This window comes from Babylonia areolata, chromosome 4 (genome assembly GCF_041734735.1).
Source record: "Babylonia areolata isolate BAREFJ2019XMU chromosome 4, ASM4173473v1, whole genome shotgun sequence".
Lineage (NCBI taxonomy): Eukaryota > Metazoa > Mollusca > Gastropoda > Neogastropoda > Buccinidae > Babylonia > Babylonia areolata.
This window is the reverse complement of record NC_134879.1, coordinates 57,725,279-57,750,379: the sequence shown is the minus strand read 5'-3', so window position 1 is coordinate 57,750,379 and position 25,101 is coordinate 57,725,279.

Here is a 25,101-nt window from a genome sequence, read left to right as displayed (position 1 = left end):
CATTTCATATATTCGCTTTTAAAAACATTGCAATTAATTATTACATCGTAATTATAAAACAGAAATATATTTAGAATATGGACGTTAGCATTAGACATATTCATTGTACATTCATCCTGCGTATTGCACATTATTATTATTATTATTATTATGTGTGTGTGTGTGTGTGTGTGTGTGTGTGTGTGTGTGTGTGTGTGTGTGTGTGTGTGTGTGTGTGTGTGTGTGTGTGTGTGTGTTGTATGTATATGCATACTTTTTGTTGATAAGTGTAGACATATATACTTGTGTGTTGATGAGCATAGTTTTGTGGATAAGTGTGTAAATATTCTTGCCTTCTTAAGAAATTGTAATGGCTCTTAGAGCTCTCCATGGGAATAAGCGTCTTAAAATGCACTTTATTATTATTATTATTATTATTATTATTATTATTATGATCATCATCATCATAACTGTGTGATCAGCCGTCGCAGAGGACAAAAGTCAATACACAAGACAACAGATAACAACAGGCATGTGATAGTTTTTGAAAAAAACCCAATAATTTGTCGAAAGTCGGATGTAGGAAACACTTCAGACACAGCTCCAGAAAATCCACGATAAAGTATCACAAAACACAAGTCACATTTGTCCAAAACTCAACTAAATTCATCCAGTAGTTTCTGAATAATCGCCTAGCCAAACATGACAGGCATTTGAAAGGTTCGAACAGTGAGCATGTTCCTCTAGGTGTGTGACAACAATAAAGAGTTTATAAGGTACACAACTTCATGTCAATGCTGCTTAAACTCCTGATTCAGCCGGAACACAGGAAAATACAAGGTACATTGGAACAAACCCAGATGTTTCCTCAAAAAATGGAAGCCCCGGTTGTCCTTATATCGATCATTTGACATGTGCACACAGCGGCAATGACAGAAGACATTTGAAAATACAATGAATAAAAGCTTTATTATATTTTCACATTAAATAAAAGACTGGCATTGGCTTTTAATCCCATGAAACACATGATACACGGACAATACAGAACAAACACATGGTTACCGCGATGAATTTTTGACTCGAAATGAAGAACAACAAGGCTATAGGAGAGTGAAAGATTAAACAACAGTTGCTGCTGAACAAAATTATGTCACACAGAATAACGAAGATTCCTGCTCTTAAAATGATAATAAATACACATCAAAACAAAAATTACCAGAATAAATAATCACATGTCTATTCGTTACAGGAACACTCTTTAGTGACTATACCCAGACAGCAGAGCCAAGTGGGCCCTACATGGGTCCCACACGGTTAACGGGCCCCACTAAGATTCGCAACGTGGTTTCCAACTGGGACCCACATGGGTTTCTGCTGGGATCCCAGTTGGCAATCCCATATCTGTGATGGGCAGTCCATCAAAATCCAATCTCAGATGGGCTTACCACATGAAAACCATATGGGGTCTGGTGATATTTTGATGGGCTGTCTTATGTCCCTGTGGTATTTTGATGGGCTGTCCCATGTCCCATGTGGTATTTTGATGGGCTGTCCTATGTCCCTGTGGTATTTTGATGGGCTGTCCCATGTCCCATGTGGTATTTTGATGGGCTGTCCCATGTCCCATGTGATATTTTGATGGGCTGCCCCATGTCCCATGTGGTATTTTGATGGGCTGTCCCATGTCCCTGTGGTATTTTGATGGGCTGCCCCATGTCCCTGTGGTATTTTGATGGGCTGTTCCATGTCCCATGTGGTATTTTGATGGGCTGTCCCATGTGCCTGTGGATAATGATCACACACACACACACACACATTTTTGAAGAAAAAAAACAACAGGAGTTTTATTTGAATAAGATTACATCACATGGTGAAAAATCATTTTCACAAATACAAGGTCATTGACATTTTTACAACTTCACTCCATGACATTTTACATAATTTATATCTGCTTCATCAGCAACATAAAATGTAGTTCAAACACTTCGAATGCCAAATCATAAAGCTAACCTTTAGGCAAACATCCCAATGTGGCATTCATAAGAACAAGTATTTCTTTATGAACAGAAGTGCAGTTAAGGCAGCCCAGAATACTCGTTTAAAAACGGAAAAAAGAAAATGCATATCTTGAAATACATATTGCTATACAACATCAGAGCACTGCACATTGTGAATCAAGCATTGCCATACAAAACTCACAAAAAATCAATAGGTAGCAAGCATTAATTGCAACTCTGTCACAGGGGAAATGCTTGAGACAAAAACAACAACAAAAGCATGTGTCATGGACGACATAATGGTTCCGCTGCGAAGTTGGCGGAGGCTGGTGGGTCGCTGGATTGTTTTAGAGGCGGGTGTGTATACCCTCTGTAAACGACTTCATGTCCACCAGATGGGACTGTTCTTCGTTTCTTTGTTTCTGTGTTAGCACCCGTTCGTTCATCTACAGAACACTGTGCGTTGGCCAGTGGGTGGTCTTGTCCTTAGTCCTGTCAGTGAGTCTCCTCACTTGACAGGTCGTGGTCTGGGTTTCTGCTTGGCGCGCGTCTTCGAGGTGTTGGTGCCTCCGTTCCAGTCGTGGTGCAACGTCACGTCGCTCTAGGTAGGAGCTTGTGTTCCAGACCTGTTTGTGCATTGTTTTTCTTCGTCGTGTTTCATTGTTACGTTTGTATTTTCTGTCTCCTGTTTGTTGTGACCTTTCTTTTGTCATAGTTATTTATTGTGGAAGAAATGAACCTGTGAAGGGGCGATGAGTCGTCACATTTTGCTTAAATGTTATCTTTATATAATACGAATGGAAATGTTAAGAATAAATATTGAAATATGAGAATTGGGGAGGAGCTACATTTTTATGACATTGTCTGCCTAAGGGGTAGTTTTTTCAATGGAAGGGGGGTAATACAAGATATCTTGCTTTTCACATGCTCAAGACAATTTTATTGGATATTTTAAGGTTTAAGGAGCGCGTCCAACTATACGCCATGAGTTAACATTGGTAGTAAGTTCATGCTTGTGGAAAAAACAGTACTGCTGAATATAGTAAATGATTTTGTATTTGACATGTGAAACATTGGAAAGGAAGGGAGATGATGTTGGTCTATTTTTACGGCGTCGAAGCGGCGAGGCATGCGGAAAGATGCGGGCAACCATTGATAAAATAGGAACTATAAACGTATGGGTTTTTTTTCTTAATATTTGTAAAAAAAAAAAAAAAAAAAGATATCTCTAGAAATATTCATCAATGGTTTTGGGTTGCCAATGTGTCTTTCGATGCGCTCCTCGCTGGTTGCGGCTAGTTTGGTTGGAATATTAGTTGTAACATGGTGGTTCCAGACCACCCGCCTCTCAGTGCCGGTGACGGATCCGCTGAGGGCTCCGCTGACATTCCTTACTGAGGGCCTGTCTTCAGTCCGCCAGCGTCAGCAACAGTTCTATAATTATTCATGTGTCTGAGGTTCTAATGTGAACAGACTATCCTGTCCTTCCAGTTTATTTATTTTGTTTTGTTTTATTTTATTTTATTTTCTAAAGTCTCCCGGTCAGTTGTCATTCCTGACATTTTGTTTTTCATTATACTTACCTGCGGAGAGAGTGAGAGAAGTTGGACTGAAAATAACAACCCACATGCCTGTTTGGTATTGGTGAGAGTGAGGCTGAGATGCAGTGCCTCCAAGTGGACCTGATGGTGGTTTAGAATGTCTGTGTGATCTCACTTACAGTGCCCTTGTGGCACTATGTGGGAAGAATAAGGCTGTAGTTCTGCTGCCGTTTTGTTGTTGTTGTTGTTGTTTTGTTCGCTCTTGATAATCTTTTTAAAAAAATTATTATATACATCTATAGATATATACACACAACCATTAAATGCATTACATAATTTCATTTCTGCGTGTGCTTGTTGTGTTGTGGCGTCTGTAGTGGGGTATCTTGGGGCGGGTGCACGTCCGCTTTAGCACGCGTGACAGCATGCATAAAGATAGGGTGACTACAAGAAAAGCAAACTTTCATTTTCTGAATAAAAGAAAAACAAACAAATCACCTAAAACATAACAGATGTCATAAATAAAAGTCACAATATCAATCTTCCCAAAGACACAACTAAACAGTTTCAGTTTCAGTAGATCAAGGAGGCGTCACTGCGTTCGGACAAATCCATATACGCTACACCACATCTACCAAGCAGATGCCTGACCAGCAGCGTAACCCAACGCGCTTAGTCAGGCCTTGAGGGAAAAAAAAGAAAAAAAAAAGGTGAATAAATAATAGATAAGCTTACACAAATAAATAAATAAATAAATAAAAACTATAATGTAAAAAAAAAAGAAAAAAAGAGATAACAATGATGATAAATAAGCAAATAGATGTAAAACATGAAGACACACATTCACATATACACCCACAGATGCATAACAGATATGCACCGAACATGCAGTTTCACAGATACGAAAGCAGAGTCAAATACATATAAACGTACATGAGCTCCAACACACACACACACACACCACACATGACCCTGCACCTCCTCTACCCCCCTCCTCCACACACTCATTTCTAGTCTACGTATCACAGCTTCCACGGCACACACACACACACACACACACACACACACACACACACACACACACACACAGAGATGAACACTTACTTGTACAAGCACACACACATATGCCCATATCTCCACACACATATATACAAAGATATATATATATATATATATATATATATATATATATATATATATATATATACGTTCCAATATCCTGTTGCTCCCACAGTGTAGGCATGCATACACTCACATACCTCACCCTCTTCCCCACCTCCCCCCACCTCCCCCTCACACACACACACGCACGTGCACAGAACTCTACTGACACTTGTGTACACTTACACTCTCGCGCATGCACAAACGCACTCAAAAATACAGACCCACACATGCACACAAACACACACATACACACACGCACAGAGGCTGCCACTGATTGGCCGCAAGAGGGATGGGAAAAGATCTCTGATGCCAAGAACGTGGCGTCTAGTGTGTTGCTCAGTCTATTGTATTTGGAAAAGCCCACAGAGACTCTGTTCCGTTTTGAAGAAATTTGCGCAATGTTGGTTTGGAAATGATGCCGATATTTGTTTGATTTGCAAAGCATCGTGCTCTACCTTTTATGTTAGACTTACGGCCACTCCCTCTCTCTGCTTTTATTTCTTTGAGGCGATCGATGGTGTGATGGCCTTGTACCTGTTCTTTTTGATATTCTTTGACTTTTCTGAGGATTTCCGATTTTCCTAGATGTAGGCCGCTCGTTGGTGTTGCGTTACCAGCAAGTCTGTCAGCTCGCTCATTTCCCTTAACACCTGCATGTCCCGGGCAGTATGACCATGTGAGGTTTTTAATCTGAAAGTTGCGCATTGCCTTATACCACTCTGGGCTTCCCATTCCGTTTTCAATTTTCTGTATGAGGTTCATTGAGTTTTCTGTATGAGGTTCAACTTCCATCGTTAGGCTGGAGGTTGTGACTTTGTAGGCAGCATTCTCTTCCCTAACTGTTTTTCCATTTTGTTTCGCAGTGAATCCCCAACCGGATTGGTCTTTGGTGACTGAGCCATCTGTGTATATGATGATGTCCTCTTCTTTACTGTTTTCTTCTATGAGTAGCTTCACTTCCGCATCAGTTTTGCCCTCTGGCCATTCCCGACAATGTCTTCCTAGAGTGGGTGAAATGGCTGTGTTAAATAGATGGTTGAAGTTTTCGGGGTTTTTCTCCCATTCTTTTGTTTCTTTCAGGTCTTGTAGTCGGCATACTTGCTGGATTGTGTCTTCTGCTTGCCCCATCCATGATCTTCCTCGTCCTAGGCAGCTGCCTTTTGGTTCTTTGACTGCGTCATGCAGTGGGTTTTGAGGGTTTTCTAATGCTTTGAAGTAGGTCTTGACCTGTTCTAACTTGTTTCTGGCCTGCACTGAAGGAAGGTCAAGCAGGTATCGCATGGTTTCTGTGGGCTGTCTTTTGTTGTTCCAAGGATCAGCCTCATAGCTTCATTTTGAACTCTTTCTAATTTTAGGAGGTTGCTTGGAGACGGTGTTGTTGGCCCAAGTCCGTAGTCGATCACACTGAAGACGAGAGATTGGTATAGCAGGAAGAGGTTGCGTTGTTCAATACCTTTGGTTGCCATTGCTTTTAAGACTGAAAGGCCCTTTTTGCATTTGAGAACAGTATTTTCCGTATGTTTTCTGAAGGTCAGCATCATGCCGAAGTGTATTCCTAGGTACCGTAGGCATTCAGTTTTCTCGATCTGAATCCCATCGAGTGACACAGAAGGTGGTGATTTGCTCGCGGTTCTGTTGTTGAGGGTGCACAGCAACGTTTGGGCTTTTGCTGGATTGATGGAAGATCCTGTATCTTTGCACCATTGAGCAATATTGTTTAGTTGTTTCTGGACGGCTTTAGTTCTTTCCTGAGCATCTTTCGAAGTTTTGAAGACCAGGCCATCATCCGCAAAAGTAAGCACCCGAGCTATTCCATTGTTGTTTAAGTCTGCAAGGCCCTTCGTGTAGACATTGTAGAGGACAGGAGAAAGTGGAGACCCTTGTGGCAGTCCCATGGATAGTTTAGAAGGTGCAGACATCCAATCTCCGAGGCGTAGGACGACGGTTCTTTCCTGAAGTGCTGCTGCTATCCATCTTGTCAGTGTCAAACTTACTCCATACCTTAGTAGCAGCTCCATGAGGTGCGCAAACTGGACTTTATTGTAGGCATCTTCAAGATCGATTGCTACTGCTAGTGTTTCTTCTTTTCTTTGAAATCCTTCATACATCTCATATGCAAAAGCAGCTGCGTTTTCCCATATGGACTTGCCTGTTCTGTAACCACCTTGATTTGAAGGGAGAATGTGCCTGTGTTCAAGATCCCTTGCAAGTTTCCTGGCTATCATGCGTTCCATGAGCTTTCCGGTAATGTTTTGCATGGTTAGGATCCGGTAGCCGCTTACCTGATGATGGTTCTTTCCTGGTTTTGGTATGGGTTTTAAGAAGCTGTGTGTCCAGTCCTCCGGCACATGTCCATTGTGGAAACTGTTTTGATATAGATTAAAAAGGTTGCTTCTGTCTTCTTCTGATAGTTCCTTGATGTCCAAGTAGCGAACTTTGTCTAGGCCAGGAGCTGATTCTTTCTTGCATTTAGCTATTGCTTCGTTTAGATCATCTATTGTCAGGTCATCATCAGGTCCAGTCTGCATAAGGGTTTGGTTTAACTCCTCAATATATTTCTTTTTCTCATCTAAGTTTCTTTGATCGCTCTGTTGTATGAAACGTTTGAGCAGGGTGGATCCTTTTTCTTCGTTTGTCTTAAGCTTGGTTCCGTCAGTGTCTACCATGTCTGGGGTTGTTGTTGTGCACGTTTTCCCTTCCATGCGATGATAAAATTGCCAGAACTCTGTCAATGTTGAGTCATAACTGAGTGCCTCGCAAAACTGTTTCCACTTGTCATTTTTGGCCTCTTGAGCGATGATTTCAAACTGTTTAGTTTTTTCTTTCATTTTTGTTTCAATATCTTTGTCCGGAGATGGTTTTGTTCTTTCTTTTTGCCAAAGTTTGACAGCCGCATGTTTTTCTATCCAGGCTCTCTCTGTGTCGGTATTCCACCATGGGGGCTGAATAGTTTGCATCCTGTTTGGTGCCGTTCTTTTGTTTCTTCTGCGTCTTAATTTTTCGATGACGGTTGTCTCTTTGGTTTCATACTGAAATGGATCACGCGGTTTCATACAGGGTTTATCTGACAGTTTCTGTAGACTGAACACTACCGGGAGGTGGTCATTGCCTTGGTGTGGAAGCGTCTCTGCATTCATTTCTGCTCTGAATTTTGGAGATGTTAGAGCGATGTCGATCACACCTGAACAGAAGACTGAAAAGGAAAGCATCTACCATACATGCAGCCTGTGAAGCAAGCGGCTATATATATATATATATATATTTTTTTTTTTCCTTTCCTTTCTTTTTTTAATTTCATCTCAGTTAGTTGATAGTTAGGATGCGCCAGAGTGCGAAATTCATTCAATATGAAATAGTGTTAAAATTATTTTGTTGACCTGGTATAAATAACATTTCCATTTCCCAATGCAGTTCTGTTCTAATGAGCTAATTTGGTGAAATATCAGTTGAAACAACAATTAAAAGGGTGCTCATTTTCACAGATCTCAAGTGGGAAATCAGTTGTGCTGTATCTTGACTTGATTGTCTATTGGTCTTGTGAATTTTGTCACAGTGCAAATGTCCTGGATTTCTCACTTAGTACATTACATCTTAACACTACATACTGTACTGGTCGATTATTTTCACTTTTCAGTTGACAGTGTGATGTAATTACAGGGTAATTTCTTTGTACTATGTTTTCTTTCCACTGGCCCTGAGTATTTTCAGTAGACTGATAGTGTGATAAAATTACACTGACACCAATCACTTACCACTGCTGCTGACTGGAGGAAACAGCAGAAGAGTTCTCCACTGACATGTTGATCTGTGTCCTGCTCCTTCCCATTTTCATGGTCTGGTGTCTTCTCAGTTCTGGGTATCATTCTGATGACTGCAGCTGGAGTTTACTGGAAACAGAAACATAAAGACCAAAATTTTCTTCACAGGTGCAAAATGTGGAAAGACATATTTCCGCTTTCCATCATGTAAAATGATCCAAAGACATGTCAGTTTACTGGATATTGGCTTTTTAGTTCCTTCCTTACAACCTAATGTTACACCATCAACGTTTATTAAATATAATTATATATGCACAGTACAGTAGTATATTGCTTTGGTTGAATGAACATATATGTCCCTGAATCATAAGCAAATCTTTCAAAAGTATCAGCGGCAGAATTTCCAGTGCCATGTAAACTAACCTAGAGCAGATTTCTGGATAGTGTGCTATATAAGTATCCATTATTATTATTATTAACTGTTCAGTTACATAAGATTCAAGACACAAGACAGATTTATAGTTGAAACACATGTACAGATTATCACTTTTCAAAATGTGCAAATATTATTTCATTAATTGAATAAAACAAAATGTAATTAATAAGTTAATGTTACGTTACAGGTAAGTTAAGAAAGTATGTACATTGAAATATAATCATACACAGGCAGACACTGAGGCAGACAAACACAGACAGACAAACACAGCAGACACATTATTCTCATCCCATCTCATCAATGCCATCCCCCCCCCTACCCCCCTGACACCATTCTCAAAACCCTCTCTCCATTCTGACTCAGCCTCCTAAGTGTCATATGATATATTCTGTTCAATTCCTAAAGATTTAGGCATCACACTTATTCCCTGACATTTTTCCTCAAAAGCACATTCACTGTATTTGGTCACACTCACAGACTTTGCATAAGCGAAACTGGTACAGGTACAGTCATTAGAACTTGAACTTCCAGGCATTGGCTCTAAATCAGTATCATTGCTTAAGTCATATTTAGCCACTGTTCAAGTGTTTCTGAATGTTTGCTCTGCTGCTGTTTTTTTTTTTTTTTTTTTTTCCAGTCTTCCATATTTTCTCATTCATTCTCACCTATTGCAAAAACAAACAAATAAACAAGAAATCTTACCTTATACTCCTCTCAGCAACAAAGTGTCAACAAGATGACCACTCCACTTCGAGCTCTCTTTGTAAATGACCGTGAAGCTAACACGACACACACCAGCTGACCTAACTGTCACGGTTCAGCGCATGTTCAAACAGCCAGCATTCCACATAACAGGCTGGGAACACAAAATGTGAACTCTCAGCATAGTGTGGTTCGTCCGTCGGGATCGACGAGGACCATCTAGTCATCCTGGGGGTGGGTGGGTTGAGCTCTGTGGGTGCGCAGATGACTGGTCAGGCCAATCCGCGCCCGGAAGACTGATGACTTGCGCGATGACTTTGTTTATAGTGAGGAGGAGTTGCGCACCGTCGACCTCACTCTCTTGTCCGAGACCGTCTGTATCCAGTGGCAAGACAAGGTCAAGACGACTGGAGATGGATACGGATGCAGTGGATGACCAGGGATGTCCTGTGTGCCTCATCCTGCCCTCAGCACTCCGCAGTGCTCTGCTGCAACCGCCTTCCTCTCCGTTGAACCACGAAGGTTTCTTCCACAGAGTCCACCGGATCCAGTCTTCACATGCTTGGGTAGACAAGCCCTAACTCACCGAGGGTTTGAGACCCGTCGGCTACCCTCACCTAGTTTTGCCAGCCTGTCAAAGCCGTTGCCCGGGGGTTGGGCGCTGCTGCATGCTAGCAGCTTCTAGGACCCATAGGTGAGAGCTGGGTGCCGGTGGGGACCAACAGAGGACGAACCACTCCCGGAAGAGTGTGACAAGCACCCCCTCTAGAGGTACTACCCCTCCCGTGCACCCCCTAACTTAGCGTAGGAGAGATAAGATGGGTGTGGTAAGCAGGGGTTGGGGGGGGGGGCACCCCCTAACAGCGTAGTAGAGATAAGATGGGTGTGGTAAGGAGGGGATGGGGGGTGGGGGGGGGGGCACACAGCCGTGGCCGGCTTGGGCAAGGGAAGGGGGTTGGAATTACATAATGACTGGGAGAGGTTGGATGGGGAGCTGGGGGAGGGTGTTGGGAGAGGTTGGATGGGGAGCTGGGGGAGGGTGTTGGGGAGAGGCGGGCTCTCTCTGTGTGAGAGAGGGGTAGGAAAGGGAAGGTTTGCTGTTCAGACACGGATTTGAACAGAATGGTGTTACAAAAAAGTGAGTGAGTGAGTGTGTGTGTGTGTGTGTGTGTGTGTGTGTGAGGTTGGGGGCGGGGGGATAGGGGTGGGGGAGGGGGGAGTGAGAGAGAGAGAAAGAGCACACCCAAGTAAGTGAGAGGCACAATTTAAAAGCCTACGTACATGTAAGAAAAACAAGAATATTTTTTTAATTATCATTTTGTGATCCATGCACACATAACCCTGAAGTGTCTAATATCGAAAACAATATTTAAACAAGAGAGGCAAGGCCTTCAAGACTCACTTGTGATATACTTTAAAAAAAAAAAATCCAAGCTTTGTTTACACAAGTGAGTCAATAAACCCCACAATATGAAAATTAAGAAACTCCCCTCACCCAACTTAAAACCACTGGTTTCACTTGGGCTTCACATGGGCTTTACCAAGCAAGACAAGGGCCAGTGTGTTGCGTAAGTGGCCACCTATCTCTTGTCAAGTGGTGAACAGGTCAGACTCAGGTGGGTAGCCCACCCAGGAAGGGTTGCATCACCTGTCCCCAAATAACTTGGGCAAAACCAAGTGGGTCCGGGTCGGATTCGGGTGGGCAGCCCAGCACGGAAGGATTGCATCCCCTGTTCCCAAGTAACTTGGGCAAACCCATGTGGGTCCCAGCTTCTAGATGGACTTGATGCTGTCTGGGGTGGCGTGATAACAGCACAGGTGTGTCCAACACAGAGTGACTCAGGATGACTACAGCGGAAGCACCGTTGTATCCAGTATTGGGTCATGTGGCGTGATTACAGCACAGGTCACACTGTGTCTAACACAGTCATGTGGCATGACTATAGCTCAGCCGGTTACACTATGTCCAACATTGAGTCACGTGGCATGATTACAGTGCGATTACTTGTGTGTCTGTCCATTAACACCAGAATTCTTAGTATCTGTGGTCTGACATAGTTACATTCAAAAGTCATATTTAGGCAACGATTTCAAAATGTTTCATTTTCAATATCATACAGAACATTGTTTATTACACACAACTGCATTTCTACATACTCATCAATTTATTTGTCTATGCATTATCTAATTATTCATCAACGTATACATTTATTTATTTATCTGTGCTTTTATGTATTCATTTATTTATCTAACCCAACCCACGCAGTTAACGACTGACGCCATCGATCCGATTAATGTTTCATGTCGGATTTTAATTTGACCGATGTCGACCGCCGTAAGAACACGATAATATGTTGATGATGGGACCACAGTTGTCTCCTTGTGGTTTCTGAACGACAAAAGACCACATGACTAAATGGCATCAGGTGACCAAATGACAAGTGTCAATACGAATTGATGACAACAGGCCACATGACTAGATAACATTGGGCAACTAAATGACAAACGTCCATTCGATCAATGACAACAGGCCATATCACTGAATGATATCAGTGACTAAACGACAGAAGTCCATACGAATCAATGACAACAGGCCATGATTATTTGACAACAGGCCATACGGCTAAATGGCAGTCATCCACTCCACTAAATAAAGACAGCAGGCCATACGACTAAATGGCAGTCATCCACTCCACTAAATAAAGACAGCAGGCCATACGACTAAATGGCAAAAGGGATGTGACCACTGAGAACAGGCCTTGTGACTTAGTGTCGACAGCCATACAATTAAATGATAAAAGGCTACGTGATTAAATGAAAACGCGATATGGTTGAATAATGACAAAAGGAGATATGATTAAATAACAGTCCGTATCACTATATAATAACAACAGTCCATATGACTGTATGACAGCAAGCCATGTGACAAAATGACAACAGTCCATATGACTAAATGACAACAGTCCACATGACTAAATGACAACAGCCCATATGACTAGTTGATGACAGGCCATATGACTAAAACACAACAGGCCATATAATTAGTTGACGACAGGCCATATGACTAAATGACAACAGTGCATAATTATGACTATTTGACGACAGGCCATATGACCAAATGATAACAGTGCATATGATTAAATGACAACAGTCCATATGGCTAAATGACAACAGGCCACATGTCTAAATGACAACAGTGATGGAGTCTCCCGTCGGTCCAACGGATGAGTAGGCAGGCAGGCTTTTCTGTCTGTGTGTGTCCTCATATGGGAGAGGAGGCCGATTCTGGATGTACAGCACTTCCCACAGGTGTTGCAAGGGAAAACGTCTCCAGAAGTTGAGCCCTGCTTCCTTTGCTCACACTTCTCCTTAATAGCCAGCGTTCTCTTGTTTTCAAACATCTTTATGCTACTAGAGCACAGCATCCTCCAGCAAGAGCGGTCACGGGCATCAGTTTCCCAGAAAGCGATGTCTATGTCACAGACTTTGAGGTTTGTCTTCAAGGTGTCCTTGAAGCGCTTGCAGGGTCTTCCAAGTTCGCGGTGGCCTTCCTTCAGCTGGCAATACAGTAGCATCTTCGGGATCCTGCTGTCTGTCATTCTGACAACGTGTCCTGTCCAGCGTAGCTGGCTCTGGATCAGCAGGCTTTTGATGCTGGGCAGGCCGCTCCTCTCTAGGACCTGGAGGTTGGAGGCCCTGTCTTGCCACTTTATGCCGAGGATCTTTCGTAGGCATCTCTGGTGAAACTGCTCAAGTTGTTGAATGTGACGATGATACGTCGTCCATGTTTCACCGCAGTACAACAAGGTGGTCAGCACAACAGCTCTGTAGGTTTTGATTCTGGTGCTGAGCTTGATGCCTTTATTGTTCCACAGCCTGTTGTTGAGTCTGCCAAACGCAGTGCTGGCCTTGGCGATGCGCAGTGCCACTTCTGCATCAAGGGCTCCGTTGCTGCACAGGGTGCTGCCCAGGTAGCAAAACATGTTGACTGACTTGATCTCTGTGTCATCGATCTTGATTGCAGGTAGGGGGGAGGCGCTGGCGTTCTGTGAGCTAGCTGGTTGATACATGGACTCGGTCTTGCTGAGGCTGATGGTGGGTCCAAAGCGCCTGCAGGAGGTTGAGAACCTGTCCATAATGAACTGCATGTCCTCATGGGTGTGTGCAGTGAGCACGCAGTCATCAGCGAAGAGGAACTCTCTCAACAGTGCCTCAAACACCTTGGACCTAGCGTGGAGTCACCGCAAGCTGAAAAGTTTGCCATCTGTGCGAAACTGAATGTAGATGCCCCGGTCACTGTCTTGGAAGGCGCCAATCAGCATGGTAGAGAAGAGAATGGAGAACAGTGTGGGTGCCAGGACGCAGCCCTGCTTTACTCCATTTACCACAGGGAACGGATCTGACATGTCAGTATTTCCCTGTACTCTCGCCTGCATGCCATCGTGGAATGACGCAATCAGCTGGATTAGGCTTTCTGGGCAGCCGAACTTTAGGATGATCTTCCACAGACCATGGCGGTTCACCGTGCCGAAGGCCTTAGTTAGGTCTACAAAGACCATGTGGAGCTCCCTGTTCTGCTCACGGCACTTCTCTTGCATCTGACGTACAGCAAACACCATGTTCCCCTGCCTGAGCGGAAGCCGCACTGTGCTTCAGGGATGACTGTTGAAGACTATGATGGGGGCGAAGATCTTGCCGGCGATGCAGAGGAGAGAGATTCCATGGTGGTTATTGCAGGATGTTTTGTCTCTCTTCCGTTTGTAAATGTGGACAATTGAAGCATTCTTGAAGTCCTGGGGGACCTCCCCTCTCTCCCAGATAGACTGGAACAGTCTGGTGGTCAGCTTGTCTGTCAGCACCTCGCCTCCATACTTGTAGATGTCGGCCTGGATTCCATCCGCTCCTGATGCTTTTCCAGACGTTGTCAGCTTCGGGGCCTTCCGGGTCTCGGCTTTGGTGGGAGAGGCAGCTAGTGAGTCATTGATTGGTAGCTGTGGGAGGGCTGCAATTACCTCGTCAGATACGGACGAGTCCCTGTTGAGGAGGGTGTTGAAGTGCTCTGCCCAGCGGGCAAGGATGTCTTTCTTGTCTGTCAGGAGGGTGATCTGGTCCAAGGCTCGGACAGGGGTTGATCCTGTGACTCTTGGCCCATACACAGCTCGGAGACCATCATGGAAGGACTGAAGCTCTTCGGACTTTCTCTCCCACCAGGTGTTCTTCATCTCATGCAGCCTCTTCTGTACGATTTGCTTGGTTTCCAAGCACCGGTTATTCTTCCTCTGGCAGTCTTTATCGGAAATCTGATCTTGATGCCGTATATGCAGTGTGTTCAGGAGCTTGGAGATTCCAGAGTCGTTCTCGTCAAACCAGTCTTTGTGGCTCCTCTGTACAAAGCCACGTGTGTCAACTGCTGCTGTGTACACATCATCTCTAAAGGTGCTCCATATATCTTCTACATCAGTTGATGCAGGAATTTCTTGGAGAGCTGCTTGGATTTGCTGCTGCAGCACGTCCTTGCTGATAGGGAGGCAGTGGATGTTCAGCTTCCTAGGGGGTTTCTGCCTGGCTGGTTGTGTACCAGGCGATGGTCCAACAAACAGACTGCTCCTCTCATGCAGCGTGTATGGAAACATCACCTCTGTTCCTCTGCCGGACAATCACATAGTCCAGCATGTGCAACTTCTTGGAGCGGGGGTGCATCCACGTGTTCTTGTACTGGTCCGCTTGTTGGAAGAGGGTGTTGGTGATGGTCAGTCCATGCTGCGCGCAGAGCGAGAGCAAAAGCAGTCCGCTGGAGTTGCACTTGCCAGTGCCGTGCTATCCTTGGCCTTTTGGTCACGAGGAGAAGTCCACGCCGACGTGGGCATTGAAATCCCCAAGGATGATCAGCCTGTCCTTTCTGTCTACCGCTGAAATGGTGCGGTTGAGCTCCTCGTAGAAGGCTTCTTTGATGTCATCAGGGTTGGTCATCATCGGGGCATAGCAGCTGACTGTGGCGAAGTAATCCTTGGACAGCTTCAGAAGCAGGGTCATCAGCCTGTCGTTTATCACAGTGGAAGGCTGTCAAGCTGTCGTGCAAGTTTGTATGGCAACGCCCACGCCTGAGGTCTAGGGGTGCCTTCTGGCTTCCCAGTGCAGTAGAAGGTGTAGCCCCATCCAACTTCCTCCAGCTGGGTTTCATCGGCAAACCTGGTTTTGCTCAGGGCTGCTATGTCCACCTGGTAGCGATCAAGCATTCTAGCAATGAGCGTTGTGCGCCTTTCTGGTCTGTCGTATCTGTCTAAGAGGGTGCGAACATTCCAGGCAGCCAGAGTCAGGGCATGACTCCTGGTTCTTTTCTTCTGTTGTTTTCGATCGCTAGTGATGGATGTCCGAGTAGGTGCGGTTTCCTACTAGGTACTAGGTGAGGCAGGCTTTGTTTAGGGATCCTTTTGCCCTTCCCCATGTGGGGAGAGCAGTGCTGTCTCTGAAAAGGGCTGCTCTGACACTGGGAGGATACGGGCGCCGCATCTGCCCCAGTCTACGGCGGACGACCATCACCCCACAGCCGCCTGCGTGCAGAGTCGTGACTAGGAACTGCCAGCAGCATCCTCTGCCTGTCCCCGTTACCACTTCTCCATCGCCGCGGGGCTTGGGAAAGCTGGCTGTTAAAGGGCTAGCTCGTCGTTCCGACATTAGCCTGGTTGCCTGACCAGCACAGGTGACTTTTTTTTTTTTTCTTAGTGAAGAGGAGTCGTGCAGTCCCTTCCGCACTCTCGCCTACCGACGCTCACAGTCCCACAGGTGCAGATACTGCCACGTGTAAGACGGCCTCGGCAGATGCAGGTTTTTTCTTCGGAGTTCCGTCTCCTGGGAGGACTTCCAGCCAAGGATAAGAGCTCCTCCTGCCCTTTGGTCATCCTCTTCCGCCTTCACAGCCGTTGGGAAAAATTTCCTTCTCCGCCTGGTCCGTTGTTGGGAGACTCCACATGCGGCAGGTAGTACTGGGTTACATGGTACCAGTAGCAAGACCTGACCAGAAAAGCGTTAATTCCCCTGTTCCTGTTATGAATTATCATGTTCCTCGTACTCGTTGAAGACAAGCACAAACGACCATGACTGTTGGACAACACATGATATTGAACAAAAAAAGAAAAAAAAAAAAGAAAAAGAAATTGTCAATAATGAATATGTCTTTTAGAAACACGAATGTGTATGTTGTTGAAAATGGAAATTCACACACTGAAAATATTCTGCATTTGGCTGACAGCTGAAATACAATGAACATGACTGATTTCATGTGCTCTTGTGGCACCTTGTGTCAGACAGGTTGTTGGAGTATGGTTCATGACGAACTGCCAGACACGTCCTGCTGCTTAGCTTGTTGATATAACATTGCTCGTTCAGACGTTTCTCTCATTTATACACAAATATACATTTTTCCTTTGTGCATAGGAACAGACACTGATGATTTCTCTGTCCCTCTCCTGTTCTTGATTCACAACCGCAATGGTTCTTTCAGACCAGTTTTTAAAGTGGGTTTAGTTTTACATGGTAAGTATATTTACCGAAAACAGGGAGTATAATACAAACTCCACTTATTTCTCCACTTACTTATACTGTAGCATGCCAAAGTGATGTAGAATTCAAAGTAAAAGGAAGTGGGCAAAGCTTTGTTGGTTCGAATGAGCAGCACAGCAGCCGTGTTAGCTGTCACGAAGGAAATCTCGGAACCAACAGCCCTGGTCATTCGGAAATCTACGAGGTCGATGTTGATGAAGAGACTCTCTGAATGCCAGTAGGCTGCATACTGGACATGCTGGACATGCTGAAGGGGCAAAGAATGCTGAAATGCCGCTGACATGCCCCGCATAGGATTCAGGCATCCAGTTTGATCACATCTAGACCTGAGAGTAATGAGAAGTGGTGCCAGTAGCGAAGTCTTCCTTACAGTTTTCATTGAGCGTAATGGAACAGGCCTCCTAGAGAAATGTATTCCAGTAGTATTTGAGACAGCTGACTGGACGAATATGCTAATTTTATCCTCCTTGGATTGTGAAACAAGGGTCTGATCATCAAAGAGGGAGAAAGCACCTCTGGGTCTTGGTTATTAGCTAGATACTTCGAGAAAAAAACCCGAAAAAATAAAACGAAAAAAAACAACAACAAAAAACAAACAAACAAACAAAAAACAAGCAAACAAACATACCAAAAAAAACAACAACAAAAAAACAAAACAAAACAAAACAAAACAAAAAAAAACAAACCCAACTAACAAACAAAAAACAAAGTGTTATGGAACCATCTTGGTGGAAAGCCATGTCCTGAGGCCATCCACTCAGACCATGCATCTCACTCACACATCATCAGTGGTCAGCAAAAGGAGGAAAACAGTTCCGGGGTCACGGAGGTCAAATGGAATACAAACCCAGGGGCTTGAACAGTGCTTTTCTGATGAAATCTAGAACGAGGAACAAGCCCCATCCAGGAACTCTTCTGGGGATACAAGACTCCTTGAATAAATCCCCAGAGGAAAATTCTCTGAGAAGGAAGTCTGCTCCAAAGGAAGGACGTCCCAGCTGCTTGATCATGGTGCAAATAGTCAACATGTACCATCGAACCACATAAGCTGAGAGATTAAACCCAGTGGAGCAGTTTGTGAGTTGCATGCCATAAGGGTTGCTAGACAGGACTTGCTGTTCTGTACACCACCCCAGCCCTTTCCACCAGTGGAAGTCATACAGCTAGTCAGTTCCCGACCTCACTGAACCAGAAACCAACGGCTGAAAGTCTGAGGAGGCACTTACAACAGGCTGGGCTGTCAGAGCAGTGGCTGTTCAAGGGCAGAACGTTTTAAATCAGATGTGGGCGAACGGATCACGTAGCAGCCACACATACAGGTGAAGCGATTGGGATTCCAATGAGGGATCCGAGACCGGGGCTGTCTCAGCAGATCTGGTTTCACCTTGAATTCCAGAGGAGGAGCATGAGTAAGAACGAGCAGATTTAGGTACCAGGGTTGGGCCAGCCAAGGGCATGATCAGGATGAGCTGTGACCGGTCCATCCTGGCTTTCAAAACCACCTTTGACAGGATCGGATAGGGGTCAAAAGTGTAAGTGATCATGTTGCTCCAGTCTAGAAAATGAGCACACAATGCCTAGGCTTCATGGTTTGAGACTTGTGAAACCTAAATCAGAAGTCTCTTGTTGAACCCCGTCTCAGAGAAGTCCACCAGCGGTCGAAACCACTGTTCCCAAACCCTAAGAAGGGTGTCCTTCTTCTTCTTCCTCGTTCGCCTCCCATTAGATGAGCAGCCCGGTGTCCTCGATGAAGGCTGCCATCCGTTGCAGCTCCTCCAGGGTGCCGTACAGTTTAGCTTCCACTGCCGTCGGTGTTGGCCAGTACTTCCTCCTGGATGCTGCATGCGTCCTACAGTCTTGAAGGATGTGGTCGGTTGTCATTGGTCCCTCACCACAAGGGCACTCTCCACTCTGTCCAATGCCAAATTTTGTGTGCATGTGGTGGAGCAGGCGGTTGTGTCCAGTCCTCAGGTGGAATATTTTGACCTGTTCCTGTCGTTCCAGCAAATGGTATCTGTCTTCTGGGTTATATTTGGGGTGCTGGAGGTGCCACTTTATTCCTTGCTGTACCTTGATGATTGTCTTGATTTCATCGTATGACACCAGTTTGTTGGCCTGCTCCTTCTGTGCACCATCTTTTGCCAGAATGTCCGCTTTTTTCGATGCCTCTGATGGCACATTGTGCTGGTACCAATTGTATCACCACTTTCTCCACTCTGGCACTCAGGGCAACAAGGGCTGAAGTGAGATGGTTATGTTCTTTGCAACAGGAATTCTTGAGGGCTTGGAGTATGGAGAGAGCGTCTGAGAACACCACCACCTGCCCTGTTGTTCTTGTGGAGTTCTGCGAGACTGTTGTGGCTGCCTCACAGAGGGCTTCTCGCTCAGCTCGGAAGTGGAGTATTTTCCTGTTGGGATTGCAATTTCTTCATCTCCGTCTTTGTATCGGAGGAAGATTCCAGCTCCACCATCCCTTGTTGCTTCTGTGGCGGAGCCATCTGTAAAGACATGGGTCTAGTCTTCCTGGGGGTAGTGGTTGCAGATGTACTCCATGGCCAGGGCCTTCGTCTGGGTGTCTGACTGTGTTCCTCTCTTCTCCACTCCAGGAATGCTGGTGACGACTGTTGGGAACACCTGCCTCTTCCAAAATGGGTGGGTGACATTTCCCATGATAGGTTTTGCTATGTGTTCCATCAAGACTGGGGTTTGTCTTTCAAGGCGTCTTGACTAGTGGATGAAGCTGGCTCTTTTCAGCCAGCTCTTGGTGGGTCTGCTCATTCTGTTGTTCACTGGATGGTTTTCAAGGCGTTTGAATTTTGCTGCCTGGATGAGGATCTTTGTGTCCCTTCTGTCCTCCAATGACTGTAGCCCAGTGGTCTCCTCCATCTTCAGGATTGGGGTGGATCTCATGGCGCCAGTTATGACACACTGAGCTTGGTTCTGTATCTTGTTGAGATGGTCGAAGTTAGACTTCGCAGCTGATGCCCATGCTGATGTCCCGTACTCAACTACAGGTCAGACTCTCCCCGTATAGAGTCTCTTTGGGATACGTTCATCAGCCCACCAGTCGGTCCCTGCAAGTTTCCTCATGACCGCCAGTCTCAGCTTGGCCGTGCTACAGCATCTGGTGATCTGCTGTTTCGAAGTGAGCCTGCGGTCAAAGGTCACTCCCAGTTAGGTGAGTGTGGGTTTCTCTGCAAGCCTTTGGTTGTTCAGTGTCAGTTTCGCCTCTTGCTTCTTGCTGGATAGGCTGAAGACTGTGTAGGTTGTTTTGCTTGAGTTGAGAGACAAGCTATTCCTTGGTCCAGTTGCTGATCTTGTTGAGTGCAGTCTGGAGGCGTACCTGTGCTGTAGTGGTGTACCCTTCAGAGCACCAGAGTACCAGGTCATCTGCGTAGATCACTCCTCTGACCCCTCTTGGCAGTTCTCCGACGATGTCATCTATGAAGATGAGGAACAGCATTGGCGAAAGGACTCCTCCTTGCGGTACTCCCTGTCTCAGCACCTTCTTCTTGCTCTTCTGGCCCTGAATCTTGACTCGGGCTTGGCGGTTGTGTAGGCACTGGCTGATCCAGGTGTACATCCTCCCAGACACACCACATCGCCGTAGTTTGAGCCCGAGTCCGTCCTTCCAGACTTTGTCGAACGCCTTCTCCATGTCAATCCAGACAGCAAGTGTGTTCTTCTTTTCTTGGAATGCGTCCTCAATGCTTTGAGTGATGAATGTGATCTGGTCTTCTGTTGATCTGTGTTGGCGGAAGCCTGCCTGTTAAAGGCTCAGCAGCTGATACTCCTCAAGGTGCCAGACAAGCCTAGTGTTGACAAGTCTCTCCATCAGCTTTCCTAAGCAGCATGTAAGGCTGATGGGTCTGTAGCTGTTAGCCTTTGACTTGTCCTTTCCCTTTTTGTGAATGGGGATCATGTCTGCTTCCCTCCAACACTGTGGGACTGATCCTCTCTTCCAGATGGGGTTGAAGATTGTTAAAAGGACTGCCTTGCTCTTCATCCCAAGATGCAGAGTCGTTTAATTTGTGATTCCGTCTGGTCCAGGTGACTTCTTCAGGTTGAGGCTCTACAACGTTTCCTCCAGCTCTTTCTCTGTGAAAGCTGAGGTCATGACTTCCTCTTGGAGCTCTTTCTCATGAACTTCACCTTGGGCCCTGTGCACTGCAGCTCTATGTTCAGGAGGGACTTCCAGATTGCTGATGTTTTCATAGACGTCTCTGAAGTGGTCTGCTTCTTTCTTTCCAAAGAGGTAATTTCCATTCTCTTGTATTGTTATTGTGGTGTGACTTGTTGTTTCGTTGCTGAGGGTTCTAGCCAGTTTCCGCAGCTTGCTGCCATCCTTGTCAAGATTTAGGTTTTCAGTTTTCTCTTGCCAGCTTTTTCTTGCAGCTTGTGCACAGGACAGCATCTTTCAGATTCTGGAGTTCCTCCGTCCAGTAGGGCTTGTAGTCTTTGCGTGCTCCTCTTGGGATGGATTCTATAGCAGCTTTCAAGACGGCCTTTATGAAGTCTTGAAACATCTTGTTTGAGTCCTGCCTGATGTTGATTGGCTTTGTGTATGTATCTATGAGGGTCTCAAAGAGAGTCCAGTCCGCCTTTCTGTAATTGCAAGAAGGGTGTCCTTGTCCTACTCCATCTGAAAGACACTATAGGACCTGCTGAAGGCGTCAGCCAAGATTCTGGCCTTGCCCGCAATGTGTCTTGCTGAGAGAACAATACTCCTGTCATGGCACCAATGGAGGGTGGCCTTGGACCACAGGGAGAGGTTCACCAAATGCACCCCCCTCTTTTGTTAATGTTTTGTTGTCCATGAACAGTCTGACAGTCTTTCCAGAGGCCTCCTCCGAGAAATGGAGAAGAGCCCTGTAAACTGCTTTGAGTTCCAGAATGTTGGTGCAACTTGTAGTCCTCCGAAGACCAAGTCCCTGCTACATTGAGTGTATCCATGTGGGATTCCAAACACATGGTAGATGCATCTGTGAAGAGCGCCACCTGAAGAGTGTAGGGGTGCTATGGGCATCCCTGTGCCAGAAAAGATGGGAGTAATCACCCAGACATTTATATATGTTCCATGGCTGTGTCTTTTGGGACTGGCAGAGTTTCAGCTCCTGCTACAGTGGTTGCTTGAGAACCCTGTTCAGGGGGATGATGGGTGCTGGTGACTCAAGAGGTCCCAAAAGAGAAATGAATGTTCTCACTGTCACGTTGCAGGAATGACTCAGGCACAGGAGGAGATCCCCCAGTCAATTCAAGTGGTCCTGTGTTGGATACACTGCTATGGACAGTGAGTCAAACCTCGCCCCTTAAAAGTCGAATAATTGACTTGGGGTAGATCATGCATCTGTTTGTTAGTGACGAACCCTAGCTGAGAGGACTGATATAGCAACCTGGGGCCATGAATCTCGCACTGGACCTGCAACTGGACCAAGATAAGTCAGTCGTCACAGTACTCACAGAGACGAATGGACTCCGTTCTGACAATTCTCTTACCATAACGGTGAAGAGGAAAGGGGCGAGGGTCAGACCATAAGGGATGGTAGAGATCTTGAAGACCTTGTCCCTCCACCCGAACCACCAACACTGGTGATACGCCAGGTGAACGGGAATCTGGGAATTGGCATCCTTCAGGTCGAAAGAAGCCCAGTCACTTGTAGAAAGGTCTCTCGAATCTGTGCCTGTGTTTCCTTTTGAATTTGACCTCGAGGAGAAAATTGTTCAGCGGAGACAAATCCGGGTTCGTTAGTCATCCTCTAGAGGTCTTTGGAATCACAAACTGGCAGCCATAAAACTCCAGAACTGGGTCTGTGAGGTCTGAAATCGCATCCTTGAGTAAGAGATTGAGAGATCTCCATCGCTAAGGCGCGTCCCCGCTCTGTGCTGGACACATAAAGAGAAGGAGAGGGTCTTAGAGGTGGGTGTTCCACTACAGACGACAGAACGTGCCTAGATACTAGCAACAAGACAGTCCAATCCCGTGTCACTCAAATGAAGAGTGTACCTGTAGAGACTCCCAACGTGCAGGGGTTGAGTGACCGGAGGTGGTGTTCTGGAGCTGTCATTAGGGGTGCTGGTTTTGGTCCAGCTCTCCACAGGATGGTACGCACCAAAGGGAAGAGACTTGTGCTGCTGAGGCTTGGGCTGTTGTTGATTCAGCCACTGGTGCTTAGGCAGGGCTGCAGTGGGAGGAATCCTGTCCAGCAACCTCTTAACCTACAGAGGCCCACAGTGGCCTTGGGAAATGTGAGCCAAGTAGGAGGAACCTCCTTGTTTGTCTCGGCCATGTGGCTGACAAACTGGGAAACGTAAGACCTGAATGGGAGTGCTGCTGTGCCAGGATGAACCCCATGGCTGAGGGAATCTTTACTGGCAGAGAATCACATTCATACTGGCCAGAACAAATGTATATGTTGGTGAGTAAATACAACTGCCGCTTTCAGGCTCGACGCCACTCTTCTGGCAAAACATGCAGACAAAAGTAGCTGAAGAGGCCTTGGGACAGCAGGAGGAGACTCTTCCTGTAGCCGGTTGGACCTGTGTACAAAGGCGTCAAAAGCTGTGGAAACCAAAGGACAGTGGCTGGCTACCTTATCTCACTAAGCCAAGTGAAAAGGAGCATGTTGAGGGACTAGCATGAGGTCCTGCACTGGAGGCTCCACCTCCCTAATCACTGGGTGGTCTGGGGTGTGCAAAGACCAGACCCTTAATTTTGAGTAACCTTTCAAATACTTTCCCATAGTGAAAGCTCTAGGAGCCAAGGACTCTGTACCAGGAGGGATAACACAGGTAGTACCACTATCGAACGGGAAGGCTTATTCAGCCACTCCTGAACCATCTCCAGGACCTGAAGGCGCATTGTCGTCTGAAAACAGGAAGTTTGCTGCTGCTTAGGAAGGGGATGGCATAGATGGAGGTGCTATCCGCATGGTTTACTCAGACAGGGTAAGTTCTAACTCAGCAAGGTCAGAGTTGAGTTCGGCCTGGTCCCATGCTGGACAAGAGAGAGTTTCATGAGGAGAAAGATGCAGTGGCACACTCTGCACTTTCTTCAAGGTCCAAGGAAGCCTGATTAAAAAACTTCCTCAAGTTCCAGCTGGGGCCTGATCCCTTCTGATGTAGAAGTATCCAAGGAATCATCCTGAGCCTGGAGTACAACCTGGTAGAAATCAGAGCTGGATCGTTCAGGCACCTGGTAATAAGGCTGTGAGAGCCGGGAACGCCCCTTGTCCTCCAGGTTAAAGGAGGAGGCTAAAGAAGTGTAGTGGACCAGCCGCAATGGTGAAATGGTTAGCGTCGCGGACAGACGGTTGGGAGGACGCGGGTTCGAATCCCAGCGGAAGTGGCTTTTTCGGCCCGCGGGTGGCTCCTACCCAGAGTTAAGTGTACTATGGGCTTAAATGGGAAGACTGGGACCACACAGTCGAGTATCATCCACTTCACGGATACGTCTTTGGGTGTATTGCTCTAATTCCTGACCAACACTGCAAGTGTCTGTATCTCACAGCATGGAAGGGTGGTGTGTCGGTTGAGAGAGCTGTGCCACGATTGAGAGCAGTCTCAGTGCAATGCTGGGAGTAAAGAGCGGTCACGAAATCTTCGTAAGAGGAAACGTCCCACCCCCACCTCCAGCACTGGTCACAGTCGGGGCATGACCCCCACCCACACCATGCTCTGACTGGGATGACTGGGAGAAGGGTGTGTGTGTTGGGGGTGTTAGGCAAGACTTTACTTCCCCTCGGTCCCCTTCCAGGCCGATCTTAAGGTCGAGCCTGGCACTCATAATCTTTCTCAAGACAAGAGTGATGTTCATGAGCGCCCGAACAGGCAGCCATTGTCACTGTGTTCATTATTTGACAATTTAGTAGTGGTTTAATTGTGATCATCAGTGTGACTGGTACGATCAGTTAGTCAAGGGAATTTCTGGTTCTAGTAGTGTATTTTTCTTTGATCTCTGACTCTGG